This window comes from Melopsittacus undulatus, chromosome 3 (assembly GCF_012275295.1).
Source record: "Melopsittacus undulatus isolate bMelUnd1 chromosome 3, bMelUnd1.mat.Z, whole genome shotgun sequence".
Taxonomy (NCBI): Eukaryota; Metazoa; Chordata; class Aves; order Psittaciformes; family Psittaculidae; genus Melopsittacus; species Melopsittacus undulatus.
Window position 1 is genome coordinate 102,730,420 of NC_047529.1, and position 21,268 is coordinate 102,751,687.

At 41.4% G+C, this 21,268-nt stretch overlaps 1 long non-coding RNA gene across 2 annotated transcripts in view; it reads right to left on the reverse strand.

Annotated features, from left to right (window-relative positions):
• Positions 1 to 3,522: 3,522 nt before the first annotated feature.
• Positions 3,523 to 21,268, reverse strand: part of LOC115945334 (uncharacterized) — a 166,942-nt gene continuing 149,196 nt past the window's right edge. For both annotated transcript variants that reach the window (XR_004079690.2, XR_004549511.1), the window contains one exon: positions 3,523 to 3,738. This is a non-coding gene — a long non-coding RNA (uncharacterized lncRNA). The remainder of the gene's footprint in view (positions 3,739 to 21,268) is intronic.

The window sequence follows — 21,268 nt, forward strand, 5'->3', positions numbered from 1 at the left end:
TTTCAGTTGTTTTTCTCTCTGAATAGGAATTTTGCTTGGAATTTTCTTTTTTTTTTTTTTTTACTTAATGTTAGTGAAGAAGGTTAAGTAGCTCTTACGGAGAAAATGCAGTTAAAAGCCTATTCTATTTGTTATTTAGAGTGAAAAAAATTACAGTGCCCAGCAGATTCTCTCCAGCAGAATTCTCAGATTTCCTTTCAGCCTCTGCAAGAATAAATTTCAGCTGTGCTACAGGACTTGGATTTCTCTTTCAGTGCTTAGGTTGACTCACCCCTATGCATGTTTTCTAGGAGGGTCTTCTCTCTAAACATTTAAACACCACAAGTGTTGTATTACTGATATATCTTAAACACAATAATGTGTACAGGACGTGAAGGGGTCCACAAAGAAGAATACATTCAGAGAACCCCTGTGTGTGTACATATGTTTAAAAGTCATGATGCACAAGTGTATGTCATTTGCCCAAAACTGTTATACTACTCGTTTTGCCTGATGACCCTTTCTGTATAGGTTGTTCTGGTGCAATATACCATTAACTCAGGACAGTTGTTTTTACAAGTGAATTCAGTGCTTCATGTAGTTATGCAAGTGATGTAGTTCCTTGCTCAAAAAGGTGTACTTAGCCAGGGACTACTTTAAATTTCATAGTAAGTTTGAGCCATGCCAGCCCATTAGTTCCCTGATTTTTACTATCTGAAGCATGAGATTTTGATTTAGGTTGGTCAGCTTAACACTGGAGAAGGGCAAAGTAAAATGCCTTTGCAACTTAGTGGGAAATGTACTTTGTTCCTTTATGTAGAAATCTTGCTTTAGAACAAGATTTCTGGTCCAGTTTGGTCCCTGATCCAATTCTGAAAAGGTCAAGTGGAGGCAAATCTGGAAATATTCCTGTTCCCTCAGGGCAAACCCCCTGCACATGACCTAGGAAAGGCTCAGATGTCATCAGTGACTTCCACAGCAATGTACCACTGCTATCCTGGGGGGGTATTTTTTATGAATATTCAACAAGTGGCGTGCACCAGTGGAAGTCAGTCCCCAACAGGCAGTGAGAGCTGACTGCTATAAGAGCACATCATATATAGGAGAGGCTATTCTACTCGATTTCCTCTTAACTCTCTGTGGGTGCAGTTTGCTGACTGAAAAGGAGACTTTCATATAAGCAGAGGAATGTGAGTTTGTAGACCAGTTTTGCTATGCAAGTAAAGAGAAAATGTAAAAATGCAAACCAAGTGATGCATGAACATTCCTTCATGCTTGATGTTCTGTTTCCCACTGGGCATATCCTGCCATGCTGTACCTTTGACATCACTTTGTATGCAGGAGTCCACGTTCACAAGCAGCAGATAAATGTGGGAGTTCACTATAGTCTTGGATGTTCCTTGGACCTTTCTTGAGTTTGATTTTGGTGTGCACATTTGACATCTTAGGACATTCTGCTCTGGCCTCTGCCCTACAAGAGGAAAGGCTATGCCTTTGCCTGTGCTAGAGATACACTCCTTTATGCTAGTGAAAACAGCAGCTACTCAGTAAGTTGACAATCCTGATCCTGATTTCAGTAGAATTCAAGGACCATAATGAATGAGAAGTTATTACCAAGTAGTGATAGATGTGGCACATTGGGAGAGCAGGTTATAACCATCTCTCGGTATAAGTATGCACATTATGCATAAATCTGGCCTATTTAACAGTTTTAGAAGTTCAGGACCTGAATTCCATACCCTCAGAATATAAGTGTATATTCATGTGCCTAGTCAGTTACTTAGTCTTTCTATACACACACTAAGAACACAAGATCATAGGTTAGAGAGGGATGAAAAGTAATTGCCAATAGCTGAATCAAGGGCTGATAAACTGACTGATATTTTAAATTCACAGATGCATTCCTTGGGCCTGCCTTGCACATGCTATCTTGGTACTTGCCTCCTCCCCTTTCTATTTTATGAAAGAAAATGCAATAAATTAGAATTTTATGAGACTTCAAACAAAAGCCTTCACTAAAATTGAAAACAAGACATGAATGTAGAAGCATATGGAAGGTTTATGAGAGATTCTAAATCAATAAAACCCTGTCTGACTCCTACTTCTTTACAACCCAAAACTTACGAGACAGATGAAGAAGTTTGCTGTACTATACAGTACTTGTATACCTTCCAGCAAAGTGACATAGTTTTCTTACTCATTCCTCTGATGCAAGGCAGCCCAGTAAGAACTACTCTTAAGATCCATTTTCTGACTTTCTTTATAAAATAATTCAAAGTTGCACATGGAAATGACATACCTTTCTGCTTTGACCCTTAGCATAACAGTAACCAAGCAGAAGTGACTTCCTAGCCTTTCAGTTTTCTTTGGAACTAAACTCTGGACCCCCTGAATTCTGTAATCAGCATTGTAAGCGTGTCATGGGATAAAAGCAGTTCTGTTTAATTTAAATTTTCATCTTTGCTCTGGACTACAAATTGATTAATTCTGGTCACTGTATACAGTTTTACTTCAAGGTGTTTTTCTTTTTTCACTACTTCTCTCATCCTTACCATTCCCCCCTTTCAAAATGGTGTGGATAAGGGATTTTGTTTATCTAAATGACAGAGTGATTATTAAGGACTGTTTTACTTTGTTTTTGAATACAGTACCCTACATTCCACACATTTCTACCAGACACAGTGGTTTGCAACTGAAGAACACAGAAAGGGATGAAATTTGGGTCTGGCTTGAAATGACTGCAAAATACTTGAAGAACTTTTAGATTTTTCTTGTCTGAGATAACCCAGGTTTGGGGACTAAGCTATGGGGATATTTGACATCAGATGTTAGAAGTGGCAATACTGTAGTACATTTTGTTCTATGAGAAAAAAACGTAGGTTCCGTACTCAGTACCCAAATAAGGCCTAGGAACTGCTAATTTTCATTTATAAAGAACGGAAATTATACTAACCAGTGACAGAAATTATTATATTGGCTTAGAAGTATACCTCTTTTACATTCCTGCTAAACTGATCAGTTGTGTCATGGTTAATACCTGCAGCCATTAAATCATCCTTGCTTCTCATACCCAGTTAAAACTGAATTTAAATTGCATGCAACGGGATTTGCTCACCATGCCCCATCCCTCAACTGCCAGAGACAAACAATTCTGAAAAGAAGGTGAGAAAACAAGGGTGAAGACATCCAAATCACAGCAAGGGAGGTGTATTTACAGAACAGACATGCTCATGGTCAGGGGAGGTGGTATTCCTACAGATAAGTTATTACAAAGGCTCTGTGCTTGTAAAATTCATTCCAGTGTGGAAATAAGAACGGAAACAACAGCACAGTGTGGAAATAAGAATGGAAACAACAACAGCACAGAGGGACACATCTAAAGAGACTTGGAGGTTTGCATCTTACTTTAGATATAGTCTTGCTGAAACTCAAGAGACCTCTTCTGAGTATGCTGTGACTTAATCACCCTGGAATATCATTCTTCCAAAGGAAAAGGAAAAGCAAACACAAACAATATTTTGACACAAAATTTATTAAAACCGTTGTTTGCATAATGTCTTACAAAAGTTGATTAGTTGGGTTTTCTGTCGTTAGAGAACACTGAAGAGAGAAGAGCTTTTCAGATCTTGAACTGGATTGTGACTGATGTCCATTTTATTACTGCTTTGAATGTCCCTTGATTTCTTCTCTATTTTTTCCCAATCCCTGCTTCCCTGTGTGCAGTCCCCCCAACTTATTGAAGACATTCTCCTCCGGTATCTGTAAAGAGATAAAAACATCACAGTTTTCAAGTATCAAAGAAGGTATTAATAATTATTCAAAGGTAGGCCATCTGAAAAACTCAGCTATTGAACAAATATGAACTCTTTCCACTTCTCTTTCTGTCATAAAGGATGAACTTAAGCACGTTAGCAGGTTAATAGTCCACAAAAATTAACTTTACTTTGATGTAGAGCTTTGAAAGTAATGATAAAAAGTGTATTTTCATTTACTACAATAGCTGTAACAAGTTCTGACTTTTCCAGAATCTGTTCATAATAGATATTGTCTCACCCTCATTATTTTGCCACACAAAATACTCATACCTAAGAACTGTCACAATAAAGAGCACTATAGAGAAGATCAATCAGTCCCTGTGGGTCTCTTAAGGTCTTCTGGATCACAGTCCCAAGCAAACACAGTAATCCTTGTGAAGCACCATGCCTAGTCAGACTTCACAATTTTCTACCATGGCATTAGGGGGCAATGAGTCCCTTTCCAAAGCACACAGTTCTCCTGGTTAGAGCACAAGGGACTAGTACTCCATTCAGCTCTAAGGAGTTTCCCAAAAGGAGGATGGCTAGATCACTGTTATGGATTTTTCCCACTACTTCCTGAGGAAAATTTTGCCTCTATTCCTCCCCTCTCTCTCCCTCCAGTTTATGCTGCCTGCTGCCCCAAATATCTATATTCCTGCCTTCCATATGAGAGATATAAGACCAGTCTAAACACAGCTGTAAAGCTCTAAAATCAGCATCAAAGCTCAGTAAAAGCAAGAGGGAAAAACAATATGCTTTGTTAAACAATACGGCCTCAGATCTCAAAGGGTTATACAATTTAAGTAATACCCCCATTTAGTTCTGTATATGAAAAGCATTACTTAACATCCTCACTCAGAACCCCACTGTTTATGACAAAAGAATACAGCTCCCTCTTGTCAGTAGGGCATCTCCACTGCCCTGCAGGAAAGTATTTTGATATATTTCAGATGTATTGAACCTTCTACACATTAGGAAAACAAAACATGCACTGTACACTCTGGAGCCATCACCACTCTTGGTCAGCTCATAGGTTTGCCAAGGTTACAGAAAACACTCTTTTACATCACAAGTCTAAAGTTTAGGCTGTTTTACTCCTCCCCAGGAACCTGGAAGGGTTTAAACAGATTTATCAAAATAGAAATGGAAATATTTATGTTTGGAAACATTGGTATTTCTAAACATTTGTTATTTCTCTCCTTCCCCACAGATACTGATTCCCAGTCTTTGAGCTATGAGAAGTGGTTTAGAAGTTATTTCTCAGGAAAAAAAAAGTTTGCCTGCTAAATCACCCTCACCCCCTTCACATAGGTTAGGCTTTCTGCTGCACTACTGGTGTTACTACTATCACTATGTATATGTGTACATATCGTGTATTTATATGTTTGTGTGTTACATATTCATTTTTTCCCTACGCGGGTCAGCACTGGTTTTAGTTTTACAGGCATCACTGTTTATGGTCAGTATGAATCCTTATGATGATCTAATATGATCATCTATTTAATGTAAGCTACATAATTCACCAGTTTAGTGACACCCTGATCCCAGTGTAGAATCACAGAATGTTTGAGTTGGAAAGGACCTTAAGATCATACAGTTCCAACCTACTGTCATGGGCAGGGGTGCCTCCTATTAGACTAAGAGGACCCTAAACCATGGTGTTGGCACAGCAATAAAAGTTTTGGGAATTTAAAAGAACACTGAAAGGCACAAGAAGATGTTTTATTTCTTTTTATAGCTACCCTAAAGGGTCCCCAAGTGGACAAATCTGCCTCCACATGTGCTCATGTGCAGCAGGATGAGTGCAGGTAGAAATGTATGTGGTAATACTGCTACTCTGCAGCAGGGTGAGGGTCTACTCTTCTATCACAACTGCATATGAAACACTTTTTGCTATAGCTCCATTTCAGTTGACACTTTATGTTTTACTTGATAACAGAGTGGGCAATGCTCTATATTGCAACCATGAACAGCGAATGGGGAATACTGTAAATGCAGAACTACTGTTATCATGTATTCCAGGGAAATCAGAATGGATTAGCAATTACCACAGTGTACAGTCCTCATTTTGGATTACAAGAGAAGAGCCAAATTTAAGACTAAATGACACAAACAAGTTATCTCCTGAAGAAGGCATGCACATGAAAAACAACAAGGTTCTTGGTGACAGCCAGCATGGCTTCACTAGGGGGAAATCCTGCCTGACCAATTTGGTGGCCTTCTATGATGGGGTTACAAAAGTGATGGACAGGGGTGGAGCAGCTGATGTCATCTACCTGGACTTGTGCAAAGCGTTCGACACTGTCCCACATGACATCCTTGTCTCTAAATTGGAGAGACATCAATTTGATAGGTGGACCACTCGGTGGATAAAGAACTAGCTGGATGGTCGCACTCAAATAGTTGTGGTCAACGGCTCAATGTCCAGCTGGAGATCAGTAACGAGTGGTGTCCCTCAGGGATCGGTGTTGGGACTGGTCTTGTTTAATATCTTTGTCACTGACATTGACAATGGAATTGAGTGTGCCCTCAGCAAGTTTGCCGATGACACCAAGCTGTGTGGTTTGGTTGATACGCTGGAGGGAAGGAATGCCATTGAGAGGGACCTTGACACACTTGTGAGGTGGGCTGATGCCAACCTCATGAAGTTTAACCATGCAAAGTGCAAGGTCCTACACCTGTGTGGGAGCAACCCCAGGCACAGCTACAGGTTGGGCAAAAAGGAAATTCAGTGCAGCCTTGCGGAGAAGGACTTGGGGGTGTTGGTCGATGAGAAAATGAACATGAGCCAGCAGTGTGTGCTTACAGCCCAGAAATCAAACCCTATCCTGGGCTGCATCAAAAGGAGCATGACCAGCAGGTCAAAGGAGGTGATCTGCTCTCAGGAAACCTCACTTGGAGTATTGTGTGCAGTTCTGGTGTCCTCAACATAAAAAGGACATGGTACTGTTAGAATAAGTCCAGAGGAGGGCTACAAGGATGATCAGGGGACTGGAGCACCTGCCATATGAAGACAGGCTGAGAAAGTTGGGGCTGTTCAGCCTGGAGAAGAGAAGGCTGCGTGGAGACCTCATACCAGCCTTCCAGTATCTGAAGGGGGCCTACAGGGATGCTGGGGATGGACTATTCATTAGGGACTGTAGTGACAGGACAAGGGGTAACGGGTTGAAACTTAAACAGCAGAGGTTTAGACTGGATCTAAGGAAGAAATTCTTTCCTGTAAGGATGGTGAGGTACTGGAATGGGTTGCCCAGGGACGTAGTGAATGCTCCATCCCTGTCAGTGTTCAAGACCAGGTTGGATGAAGCCTTGGGTGATATGGTTTAGTGTGAGTTGTCCCTGCCCATGGCATGAGTGTTGGAACTTGATGATCTTGAGGTCCTTTCCAACCCTAATTATTCTACAATTCTATGAAGAAAGGCTACAACTACAAAAGCATAAGCTTTGTTCTTCCTATTAGGTTACTCACCAGGAGACAGACAATAACCTAGCAGCCATAGTACGTTATCTAGCAATAAAGAGATGGGGACCACTGCCTGCAATTCCCCCTCTGTACAGGCCTTGCTGTTTATCCTAACACATACAGAAAACCTTCTTCAACATAAGAGGCATCAACTTAGCACACAGAATCATCTTGGCCATCCCTGCACTGCATAGTCTGTCCAGGGGGCTGAACACGGTGATAGGAATGAAGACATATAAGTTGTTTATCAATAAAGGCAGCTTGATACTCCTACACTGTCAATAGAAGGCTCTTTAGAAACAACAGAGTAGGAGCAAAAGACATTGTAAGTTCCAGGCAGGGAACATATCAGTATTTTAGCTAGTGCCCAATAAAACAAAAGAAGAGGAATAAGAAGAAAAACATCACTTATCTCTTGGTACATAATAACCCCTGTATAGTGCCATATTTCAAATTCTGCCTTGGTTGAGTGTTCCAGGCCATCAGCCAAATAAATTTGTGATTTAAACATTCCAGAAATACACACACTTTCCTCAAAATTATTATTTCCTTTCCATTGTGTAAGCTCCACCAGAGATGGGCTTTGCAACTACAGGTTCCCTGGGACTGTTTCCCCATTCATGACATCATACCATGAGCAGCTTATCTTCGTGAAATGCCTGGAGGTCAGCAGAGATAAAAAGGAAAACACACACACACCATACTTACCTCCTCTCCTAGTGCTTGGCTAGGCTTGTATCTCTCAGCCTGACTTGTGCTATTAGACCCAGTTTGAGCCCAAGCAAATTCCAACCCACTCCTCTTCCTGAGGCTCCCATTTATTTAAACAGGTAGAACCAGAATCTCCCAAAGTGCTGCTGCAGCTGAAGCTGAAGCAGCTTATAAAGTAATTCTGCTACAGGTGCCAAATAAAAATGTGCAGTGGGCAGCTTCAGGCTGCAGACCTTTCTAGAGGTTAGATCTGGCAAAGGAAACACTCAGCTGCTCTGTGACTTTCTTAAGAGACCATTAGCTGCAATTATTGCATAAACTTAATAACAATCAATTTTTACTGAATCTGTCCCACTGTTCTACTATCTGTCATTAATTTCCCATATGTTCCCTTCACCACCGCTCTGAGGCTGAGCTCAAGTTACAGACTTTGATCAGATTTCTTTACAAGCCAGGACATTTGCTGGCTTGCTTGCTAGCTTGAGGCCAGTTATGTTTGAGTGAGGCCCAAGCAAAACAAATCAGATTAGGTGACTTCCAGTGAGTGGGCACCAAATCTGCATGATCCAGGGTTGTTTTTTAAAAGTTTTAGATTTTTTAAAGTAGAAGTTCTTTCATTATTTCAGGGTTTTTTTCTTAAAGAAAACAGAGCTGCTGGATAGTACTAGCTCATATGTTGCAGCATCCCCTTGCTTACTATAAAGCAGAGGTCTTTGTTCTGTTTTCTTTATGCTAATGATAAGGCAATAGTTTCTTGTCTCTATTTCTAATTACAGATGGGCAAAAGCATCAGTATATTTGGAAAAAGAAGGATAATCAACAAACCATTTTTTACAGTATTTGCATTAGATAATGAAGTCTAGAGTTTGCTGCTCATTCCAGTTTCATGTGAAACCCTCCTCTCATTCAAATCTCATTTCTAGAAACATTTCTTACACTGTGGCAATCTGTGAATCAACAGAAAATAACTGAAATTGTAGCACCCTTCCCTCCAAGCCTTAAAAAAAACCCAGAAACCTGAATAATCACTGGTCCTGAACTATTTAATTCCTTTGTCATCATTATTTTCTCAGCACATCTGAAATGTATTTTAAAAGCTTTAGGACAAGGACTATTGTAAATTGCCAAGAATTCTATGATTCTATGAAAATCCGGGGGCCTTAGGAAATGCTAAAATAGAGTTTTGAAAGTAACTTGACACTGAAGGACCTCTAAACCTTTGAAAATCCCCCGTTTTATGCTCCCCATCACACATGCACAGAAACTGAAGGTGGCAAAAATAGAGTCCGAGCACAAGACAAAATTGAAATACCAGTATTAGAATTTAACGTTTTGGGTTTAGTCAGTGGAGCAAGCTAGTAAGCAGTAATTTGAAAAGGATGTTTATGTCTTGCCTGTCCTTAGCTGGTGCAAAGACATTCTCCAGGAGTCACTTCATAAATTTAAGCACAGCTATAGGAATCGTAACTTGAAAGTTAAACAAATGCTGCATATAAACATCATATTGTCCATATTGCCATTATTATTATTAGCACTTACAAAGGTAACCAAGCACAAGACCCCGCAGAGTTAAGCATGTACATAAATACAAATGTATTGTGTTCTGAATACCACAGAGCTGAAAACTGTGGCTTCTGACTGCTAGGAGCATGTTTGCATATTGGGACCCAGAGCTTAGGGAAGCAGAGAATAGAGACACCTCAAAGGGAGAGATGAGTGGGAGCTGCCCAAATTAGCCATTAGGAAATGCAGAGGATATTAGAATGACCTTAAGCCTCTCTGGAATTTAGTTGCCCATTTCAAGGCAGGGATCTCCACACTCCTCCAACTACCCAGACCTCCTCCAACTACCCAGACCTCCTCCACCAAAACAAGAAGAGTAGTGGGTACTGGTTTGTAGAATCATGCTACAACCAGGGTACTCCTTCAGACTGAAGGAGGTTTGGGCTCTGCTCCCTCTAGGCATGGAGGGCTCTGAACCTGTATTATCCACACCTGTGTTAAAAGCTATCCAACTTTAAGTTATCCTGCTCTGGAAAGTTCTTCCTCTTCCTTTGAAAGCTGTTTCTTTAGGCATACTTAGGAATTGAGCCTAAGGAAATTAACCTAACCTAAACTAAACATCTTATCAACTCTCTTTTATTTTTGTCTTTCACATTTAATCTTCTTAACAAGACAATTTATTCACTATTTGAGGCCATTTACAAAGTAACAGTAAGAATTTCCTTAAATATTGCACCATCACTGTGTCTTCAATTGCATATGCTTTCCCACAAAATAAAGTTTGATGAAGAAAAGGTTAAATAAATGGCCCAACATAGTGAAGAGGAAGAAACTGCCATAGTCAACCCACTTCAGGACCTTGAAGTATTCTGCAGAACCCACCAGCTCATCCCACCAAACCACGGGGCTGTTCTTTTTCTTGTGTTTGCTTAACAATTTATGACACAGGGAGGAAGGGAAGCAGACTGGAGGAATGGAACTAGTGAGGAAGAAAGCAGAAAGATTCAGTGACAAAAGAAAACAGTTCAAACAGGAAAAGGCAGATTTGTGAGTCATTGGCAAAAGTACAGTTGTTCAGTTATTATACGTGTGGTAGGTTGGACAGAGAGTGTAAAGATGGGAGAGGAGACTCTACACACAGATCTCACTGAGATTCTTGCAGAGATCAGAACTACTGCAGAACCACCAAATAACCACCAGCCACCAAAGAGCTGAGAGAGAGTATGGAAAATTAGGGGGGATATCTGGGAAAGAACAGTCACAGAGGCCAAGAAAGAGCAAGATTTCAAGGAGTCAATGGGGTGAACAGCATTAAGAGCAAGCGATAAGTAAAAAAAGATGAGGCTGCAGAAGAGACCTGTTACTACCTCAGAAAAATCCCAGGGGGGGGATTAATTACACACTATGGGTTTCTGTGCTTGGATACAAAAAGCTTTACAAACCAAATTGTTGGCAAAACTTCATGAGTCCCACACTGGAATAATTAAAAGTTGTTCACTGAAGTTATTTTTGGTGGACATATTTGGATAAGACAGTGGAGTTGTTGAGCACAGTGTAATGCATGCCAAAAGTCCTGTTATGTGCCTGTCATTACACTCTGCCATACTTGGAAATATGTTCAAAAACTGTGGTAGAGAGTCCTTATTGGCTTCATACTCGAAGGACAAACCAGTGCTATGCATTTCAGATGGAGGTCATAGCTCAGGTCCTGAATCATTTTCCTGAGGAGGGGGCCCTCATGATTCAGTCCATGCAGGGAGGGAGTTTTTTGCTCTGTGTCAGACCTTGGAGCAAGCATAGAACTGTCTAAATGTGGTATTCATATTCAGAATTCATACATACATATTCTACAGGTACAGGGGTGTAGAAGTCAACAAAAGGTTTTATCATGGGGTGACCTTCCTATCTGATGAAATGGGGTACTCATACCTAATATACCTTCACAGCTGAAACAGGCTGGCAAACCAGACAGTAAAATATCACAAGCCATTGGAAAAATATCACCCCACTCCAGCATAATGTGTTTGTTTTCTTGCAGTGTAGTTCCTCAAAGGACCAAGCTGGGGGCTTTTCTGAATGTTCCCTCTCCACAGGAATTTTTCCTTGAAAAACCACACAGTACTAAAGTGGCTGTAAATAGAGACAAACAATACAAAACAAGGTCTGAAACAAGAACTGTTAACCAGAAACTTCAAAGGAGACAAAAAAACACCTTTTGATTAAGGATATATCAGGCCCAGAGTCTATCATTGTTTCTATGGAAAAAAAAAAATCTAGCCAAATCCCAGCTTCTCTAAAACCAAACAGTAGGTATATGGCTTGAGGTGGCTGAAGCAACCTAGAAATACTGCAACAAACGTCACAGACAGATGGTCTGCCAGGGATCATAATCTCCTGGGAACTGAAAAGCAGAGCACATACCCAATTTGTTAACTGTTCTCTTATAGTCAAACCATAGACACTGCTTCTCCCTTGCAGTAGACCTATGCCAGAAACTTCTTCCTCAAGAAGTAGCTCAGACGCTAAACTGCCATGCTGTCAGAGCTAGGACTTGTCTAGAGTTTGCAGAGACAGGAACGCCCCCCAGCTGCACCTAGCTCGGTTACACTTCTGTTGTCATGGATGTAATTTCGTACATCAGAAAAATGATCATCTCAATAAACTCATTCTTTTTTATTTGCCCAACATTGGAATCTGAGACTTCCGGGGTCAATTATGATTCCCTGGATACAGGCAGACTGCTTTCTCTGACACTACTCCTTACTAGTTTTAAAAAAAGAGATAAACATCTGTAATAAATACCCACAAAAATAAACACATTGCTTTCTTTGAGATGCTCCTTTTCTACAATACCCATTTAAAACCTTAACTTCAGTGTGATTATCACACTTAGGCTGTGCTGATCTGTATCTCTCCATTTGTATTCCCCCCTCTTGTCTGTCTCTATCTCTGACTCTTTGTTGTATGTTTAGACTGTGAGCTCTTCAGCTCTTCTCAGAGACTGTTTTTACCTTCAGCTGAAGCACTAAGCTAATGCAGAGGATCAACAGGGAAGACAAAACAAAACTTTGTTTATGAATGACTGCTCTCTTCATGACCTGTTGGAGTTCATTGTGCACAAATACAAATATTATTTGCACTAAAGACTTTAGTCATCAATCTGAATTTTAAGTTACAAAGCCCCTAATCGAAAATGATTGTGAATACTTTGACCTCTTGATAAAATCTGGGACATTTTAAGAATAATCTCTAAATACTTTTGACCCAGCATACGTCATAAACACCACTCCCAGAGAAATACTTTCAATTTGTCTCTTCTCAACTTCTCCTACCTGGAAAGAAGTATTGATTTTGAAAGCTTCAGGGTCCACAGACTCAGGGCCAGATCATGTTCAGGAGCAGTATGGAGCCATGTGGGAGCACCCAGGCTGGTCAGGGGTTCCCTTGCACTACCAAGGGGCTGTCAGCAGAAGTAGCAGAAGTATCTCAGATACAGGACCTGTCTGATTTGAGTTGCCAGCAACAGGACCTCTGCTGCATCTTACTTAGTTTCATACTGCAGAAATACAAGTTACCATGGTAAAAGAGTGGGAGATTCCCAAGCTGGGTCTTTAGGGGTTTTCACTTCTTGCTAGGAGGACCTGGGAGTAGTTTACACAGAGTGGTTGATGGGCTTCCACAGCCAGTTTACAGAAGTCTCTCATTCCAAAATGTGTGCAATTTATTTGAGCTAACAGAGGAGAACTGTCTGCTTCCCAGTTAATAAAAAGCATAGGCTGAAAGCAGAGCTCTGCCAGCATATCTTGTTACCAAAAAGATGCTTGGCATTATATGCAAAATTGAACATGAACTCATTATCTGATTATTTTCATTTTGAAGAATTAACTGCTTTGGGGGAAAGGTTTGTCTTAAGCAGTCCCTGCATATAGATGATTAATTGCAAATACATACCTCTGAAGAATACAGAAAATGCTTGTGACCCTCAGGGTAGGATGCAGCATTATCAGTTTGGACACCATGTGACTTAATTCAAAACAGAAGGAAATCCATTTAAGCTAGCAGCATCATGCCTATACAGATGAGAAGAGTTGGGCATGCTGTGCAATTCTTACCAAAGCAATATGAATAAGAAATGCTTAACAATTGTTTGTAGTGAATTTTCTCTTTCCCCTCCAAAAAGATAATGATATAGCAGCACATATAGTTCCAACTTTCTAGATACAAAAGTATGTTGAAAACAGGATCCCTCTGTGGTATAAATTAACATAGTGAAAAATTAAGAAAATGGAATCAGATACCCTGGGACAATATTTTTTTGAGGAAAACCCTCCATTCTGGCATCAAACCCAGGTCACTCTGGATTAGGAGAACTGTCTTTAAGACAGCTCATTGGGCAGCATCCTCTTGTTTGACTCCTGCTGCTTCTTTGCTCCATTCTCATCTGTTTGATCTCAGCTTTCAGTGTTTCCAAGGTTAGCCCTCTCTTGTAGCTGATTCAACAGCTGCTGCCCTCTCTAGGGCTGGTGAGTGCCACACTTGTACTCAAAATGCTGTTTCTTTTTCCTACTGGAGTGACTTTCAGAAAGGTACTGCAGACTCCTCCCTCCACTGTGTGTCAGCACTGTCCAAGTTAAACCAATGCATGTCTTCCACTGAACATTTGGCTCTTCCTTTTTCACTCCAACAGAAACACCCCTGCGCTCATGTGCCTTGTGAACCTACTTGTAACATCACAGTGTGTGCAGCTTAAACTTCCCTTTCCTTTCAGCTACATCTGAATTGCATTTTTACTTTTTTTATATGGGCTAGCCCAGCAATCCAGAGGCAAAAATACATTGACTGGTATCCAGGAAGGCAGTAAACATCCCAGGATGATTCTGGGCTGCCCAGCAAGCATTGCTTCCCAGGCTTCATGCAGGCCATAGGCAGGGACAACCCAGATGCTTTCCCTCCAACCCAGCCAGTACAGGAGCTGGTATCCAACAATTAGCTGAATCACTACACACTTGCTCTCTTATCACTCAGTTCAGATCTCTTTACAGAGCAGATTGAGACAGGAATGAGAAGCTACCCCATCTGGGAGAATAACATTAGGGTGCCCAAAACACTGACTTCCTTAGTCTGGGTTCTCCATTAATTAGGGTGAACAGGGAGAAACCAACTCCACAAAAGATGCCTTTAAACCTGTTAAATAGTTTTAAAGGACAGATCCCATGAAATGCAATAATCATTCTCTGTGATCACATAAAAATGATATGGTGTTTTGCAGGAAAATGAAAAAATATGGGTAGAATTCTAGGGGAAAAAGAGCATATAATTGTAAATATAGTCCATAAAAGAATATTACAGACAAAAAGAACCAGCCTGGAAAATGTTACATTCCCACCTGCAGAAATGCAGATTCCCAGCCTAATGCTGATGTGACAATTCCACTTTTTTGCCTTTCCCACAGCAGTGCAAACACCAGTGCTTGCCTTCTCTCCAACAGCTGGTCTAAGGCAGTACAGCAATCATAGAATCATAGAATAGTAAGGATTGGAAAGGACCTCAAGATCATCTAGTTCCAACCCCCCTGCCATGGACAGGGACAATTCACACTAAACCATATCACCCAAGGCTTCATCCAACCTGGTCTTGAACACTGACAGGGATGGAGCATTCACTACCTCCCTGGGCAACCCATTCCAGTACCTCACCACCCTAACAGGAAAGAATTTCTTCCTTATATCAAGTCTAAACCTCTGCTGTTCTAGTTTCAACCCGTTACTCCTTGTCCTATCACTACAGTCCCTAATGAATAGTCCCTCACCAGCATCCCTGTAGGCCCCCTTCAGATACTGGAAGGCTGCTATGGGGTCTCCACGCAGCCTTCACTTCTCCAGGCTGAACAGCCCCAACTTTCTGAGCCTGTCTTCATATGGGAGGTGCTCCAGTCCCCTGATCATCCTCGTGGCCCTCCTCTGGACTTGTTCTAACAGTTCCATGTCCTTTTTATGTTGAGGGCACCAGAACTGCACACAATACTCCAAGTGAGGTCTCACAGGAGCAGAGTAGAGGGGCAGGATCACCTCCTTTGACCTGCTGGTCATGCTCCTTTTGATGCAGCCCAGGATAGGGTTTGATTTCTGGGCTGTAAGCACACACTGCTGGCTCATGTTCATTTTCTCATCGACCAACACCCCCAAGTCCTTCTCCGCAAGGCTGCACTGATTTTCCTTTTTGCCCAACCTGTAGCTGTGCCTGGGATTGCTCCCACACAGGTGTAGGACCTTGCACTTTGCATGGTTAAACTTCATGAGGTTGGCATCAGCCCACCTCACAAGTGTGTCAAGGTCCCTCTCAATGGCATTCCTTCCCTCCACCGTATCAACCAAACCACACAGCTTGGTGTCATCGGCAAACTTGCTGAGGGCACACTCAATTCCATTGTCAATGTCAGTGACAAAGATATTAAACAAGACCAGTCCCAACACCGATCCCTGAGGGACACCACTCGTTACTGATCTCCAGCCGGACATTGAGCCGTTGACCACAACTATTTGAGTGCGACCATCCAGCTAGTTCTTTATCCACCGAGTGGTCCACCTATCAAATTGATGTCTCTCCAATTTAGAGACAAGGATGTCATGTGGGACAGTGTCGAACGCTTTGCACAAGTCCAGGTAGATGACGTCAACTGCTCCACCCCTCTCCATCACTTTTGTAGCCCCATCATAGAAGGCCACCAAATTGGTCAGGCAGGATTTCCCCCTAGTGAAGCCATGCCGGCTGTCACCAAGCACATTTCTCTTTTTCATGTGCCCTAGCATGCCTTCCAAAAGAATCTGTTCCCAGATTTTGCCAGGCACAGAGGTGAGACTGACTGGTCTGTAATTCCCTGGGGCATCCATTTTCCCCTTCTTGAAAATGGGGGTTATATTTCCCTTTTTCCAGTCGTCAGGAACTTCACCTGTCTGCCATGATTTTTCAAATATGATGGCCAGTGGCTTTGCAACTTCATTCGCCAGCTCCTTCAGGACCTGCAGATGGATTTCATCAGGTCCCATGGACTTGTGTACATTCAGGTTCTTAAGATGGTCTCGAACCAGATCCTCTTGTACAGTGGGCCCAAGGTCTAGGTTTTCACAGTCCTTGCGTCCACCTTCCAAGACTCGGGTGCTGCAGTCAGAGCCTTTGCCAGTGAAGACCGAGGCAAAGAAGCCATTCAGAATCTCTGCCTCCTCCAAATCCTTGTAGCCAGTTCTCCTGAAAGTTTCCGGAGGGGGCCTACATTGTCCTTAGTCTGTTTTTTAGCCGCTACATACCTATAAAATCCCTTCCTATTATCTTTAACATCCCTTGCCAAGTTTAGCTCCAATTGGGCCTTAGCTTTCCTAACTTGGTCCCTAACTACCCTGACAACATCCCTATATTCATCCCAGGCCACCTGTCCTTGCTTCCACCTTTTATAAGCCTCTTTTTTCCTGTGAATTTTTCTCAGCAGCTCCTTATCCGTCCAAGGAGGTCTCCTGGCCCTTCTGCTGCACTTTCTTCTAGTCAGGATACAACACTCCTGAGCCTGTAGCAGGTGATTCTTGAATATTAACCAAGAGTCTTGGGCCCCCTTGCCCTGTAGGGCTATATCACATGGAACCTTGCTAAGCTGGAACCAGGCTCTTCAGGTACCTGCTTAGCAAGGTTCCATGGGATATAGCCCTAGAGCGCAACGGGGCCCAAGTCTCTTGGTTAATATTCAAGGATCACCTGCTACAGGCACAGGATCACCAGTACTGTTCTGTTTCAGTTCCTGGAAGCTCCCTGCTCTGCTCTGGCAACTTGCCACCCTTCCTGAGCAACTCGTCTTGCCCCAGAAGCTGAAGAAATATTCCCTATTTGAACTGTTAAACTTTCATTTCCTATCTGATGTTGTCTCAGCATAAGCAGCATTTTAAAATCTATATTGATGTTTTCTCTTTTTAATTCAACTCTCTGAAAGATGTTATTTTGGACTGAAAGGTACAAATGAGCACAAACATTGAGAGTTCTTTGCTATGGCAAATACAAGCTTTTAAAACAAGATATTTAAGGTTTTCTTTCCACTAACTAGAGAAAGTAATTAACCAGGAAGTGTAAACAGCAAATGTGAACACAGCAGAATAGGCTGTTTTCACTCCAGATCAAAAGGAAAAGAGTAGGAGTAATAACTTTCTCAAAGGAATTTGCCATATGTCATTTGCACATATTTTTCACATCTTGTTGTTTCACAGATAAGACCCTGCAGTTGAAGCCACTTTCTTCAGCTTTCAGACCAAACTGTGTCACCCACAGCTGTGTTTCTATCTCATTGAATCACAGAATCATAGAATGGTTTGGGTTAGAAAGGACCTTAAGATTGCCCAGTTCCAACCCCCTGCCATGGGCAGGGACACCTCACACTAAACCATTTACGCAAGACTCCATCCAGCCTAGCTTTGAACACTGCCATGGATGGAGCATTTACCACTTCACTGGGCAACCTGTACCAGTGCCTCACCACCCTCACAGTAAAGAACATCTTATATCTGACCCAAACTTCCCCTGTTTCAGTTTGAACCCATCACCCCTTGTCCTATCACTACAGTCCCTGATGAAGAAACCCTCTCCAACATTCTTGTAGGCCCCTTCAGGTACTGGAAGGCTGCTCTGAGGTTACCATGCAGCTTCTCTTCTCCAGGCTGAACAGCCCCAGTGTTCTCATCCTGTCTCCATGCGGGAATACTAAGGTTTTCACTGGGGACTTTTTTTGGTTGGGTTTGTTGGTTTTTTTTTTAATTATCAATATGGTGTCTAGAATAATTTCTACATCTGCTCCTCACATTACCAAAAATGTGCACTGGTGCTGGTTTCATCTCTCTTGATGTGGCTGCTACTGACACCTTTCAACACCTGTAATAGTGCTGAAGTTTTATCTCAAGAAATGCAGGCAAAAAAGGCAAATGACTGTCACCTCCTCATCATTGTTAAAGAAAGCAGCTTGGTAATAAGTGTCTATTCACAGAGAAAACTTGTCCTAATATGTTCATGGACATGATGTCACCTGTAGTCTTTTCCTACAGTTTCTGCTTTTTCATTTACTTCTCCCAAATTAATTTTCTTTAATCAGCTTTGTGCTGGGAATGTGACTTGGAGCTCGTCCTGTCACCTGCTCCCTTCACCTATGGAAAATATGCATCTGAAGCATCTGTGGCACCTTGTCAGAGTTAAACAGAGACCCCTGTTAACTGCAGCCCTCAGCAAAACATTTATGGCTAACACACCATCCTGTGTCACATAGGCGTAGGTAGTGTGAGACCATTTCCTTCCCCTGCCTCACCCTGTAGTTGAACGTGTGGGGATGTAAACAGCAGGCGGAAGGAAGCTACAGTTTCCTGAGAAATAACTGGCTGATTTGTCTTGAAGCAGCTGGGCAGATTGTCTTGAAAGGTACCGGGGAGATACACAGCCACTCATGAGGAATTGGGGACTTAGTAATTGATAGTTTAACCACAATGTAAAAGTGTGGAGTGATGAATGCAGAAGTGCTAAGGTAAAGACACTACTTGTCTATTTTTATCAGTAAGTTTTCTAAGTCTTTGAAAGGGCTTGACTTAACTAGCAATGCTAATGGTCTGGTTTGCGTTGTACAAGCTGGAGGCATTCAGAAAAGATACTTTCCTGTACTACTTTGTCTCTAAATGTGCCAGGTGCTGAATCACAATGCCTCTCTGTGAACGCAGTTTCCCTCTTTCAAAAAAGCTGTATCAGCAGAAATAAAGATGCCTATTTAAAAACAAATTTGTCAGGTTTTCAGGATCCATTGAGGACAGTAGGAATCCACCTTTTAGTACCAATGAGCTCTGGCGTGGGTGCTGAGTGCTGGATCACAACCTCGTTTTCACAGTGCTTTCCTTTCTCTCACATTGCACAGTACAAGACACAAGAGGTCAGTTGCACAGGCATCTCCAGGTACATGCCTGGTCAGTAATGTTTTGAACTGTGGGCATCACAGCCTGAATAGCAGTACAGTTCACCAAGCTATGCATCCACTACTGTTTCAGTCTGTCTTTCAAAGAATAGCAAAGAGGAAAGTTAACAGTTGTCAGTCTTCTCTGTTAAAGGCTTATTTACTCTCAGCCCACTGTGCTACTGTTTTTCATAAGCTTTACTCTCAAACGTTCTATTTTGTTTTCCTGATAAAAATATGGTTAAGAGAATCATCTTTTAGCACCTGGCATATTCAGTGGACAGACTCCAAATATACTAGAATGGTTTTGTCTGTTGTACTTTTGGTATAGGGACGATTGTATTAATCAGCTTTTACACCAACAGAATTTCCCACACCTTCTGGAACCACTCAGTAAGTGTGGGTACATGGATTGATATTCACGCTACTGTTATTGTTGTTCAAGTTTTCTGTGATGCTGTACTCATAACTGAATGGCACTTGCCTAGAGAAGGAACAGAAGATATTGAACCAAGATACTGAACATGCCATGGCTCACAAGTTTTTATTTTAGTTTTCTGATGACTTTTTCCTTGCCATGCTGCATGCTGAATTGTGCCATTGCTGTTTTTTTTGTTCATAAGGTATTCTCTCGTGTTAGTTAGTCAGGTCCTTAGGGACTCAGATTTACTCAAAATGCAAAGCCGACACTACACTGACAGCCAAATACACTGTCTCAGCAAAGTAGCAAATAAACAGATCCCATTTGTCTTCAGGTTAATTTGGAAGATGAGGATGTATAGCAAAAAAAACAAGTACTGTTACACGCTCTTGGGAAAATTATTTTACATTAAACCAATTCCATCTGCAGCTCTGGAACTTGAGAGTACTCACAGAAATGGACGAGTAGCTTCCAGCTGAGTAAGAATACATTTTATACAGCAACTTGATTTAATAAAGCATTGTTTTCTGTTAATATTTAGACAAATATATTTTAAAGCAGCACAAAATCACAAAAAAAAAGCCTATGGGAAGTTTAAACCTCCAGCAGAATAACCTTTTTTTTTGCTGTCAGAATTTACCAACAGTGCCCACAAAGGACCTTAAAACGAGTATCTGTATGGCTCATACTGAAGCATCACAAATGAAGCAAAATACCGAGAAGTCTTTCAGGCTGATTAGGACACCTGTTCTTTCTGCCTCTTTGCACATCTCTGCATATAGTCTAAATAGTGGATGAATGGAATTTAGACTGCTGCTGAGACATAAAATTAAGGGCAAATGAAAAACATGTGACGGAAGGAGTGCTCTGTACTTTTAAGAGTGGCAAAAGACATGTAGCTTCTCCTTAAAAGAGATTAAAATCCATATTTGCAGATGATTAAATAACTGTACACGGAGATGAAGAAAAAAAGCTAGCGTTAACATGAGCGTGGGAAACTGTTAATGAAGAGAAAAGCTCATCTACAGGGAAATTAACTGTTTCTGCTCCATTTCCATAAGAAACATAAATGAAAATGTGTTTGTAAAAAACTCCAAAAAATCTTTTGCAAAGAAGATTGCAAGCATATGAGATATGGACATTGACCTAATCCAAAGACACTTCTAAACACTTGCAATGGCTATTCTGGATGAGATGAAGTGTATCAAGAAGTTCACTTTTGCGGTCCTATCACAGTGGCATGTGTGTTGCACAGATAAGAGCTGTCATAAATGCTTCAGTTTTGTGAAAGGCATAGTTTGTAAACCTTCTTAATGTTGGATGAAATAATAACTGTTTCCAGCCCAGGTGGTTCTGGTAGCATGGACACATTTAAAACACTGGTTTAACCTGTACATCACATGTTCTTTTTTCCATTTTCCATGTGCTTGTTC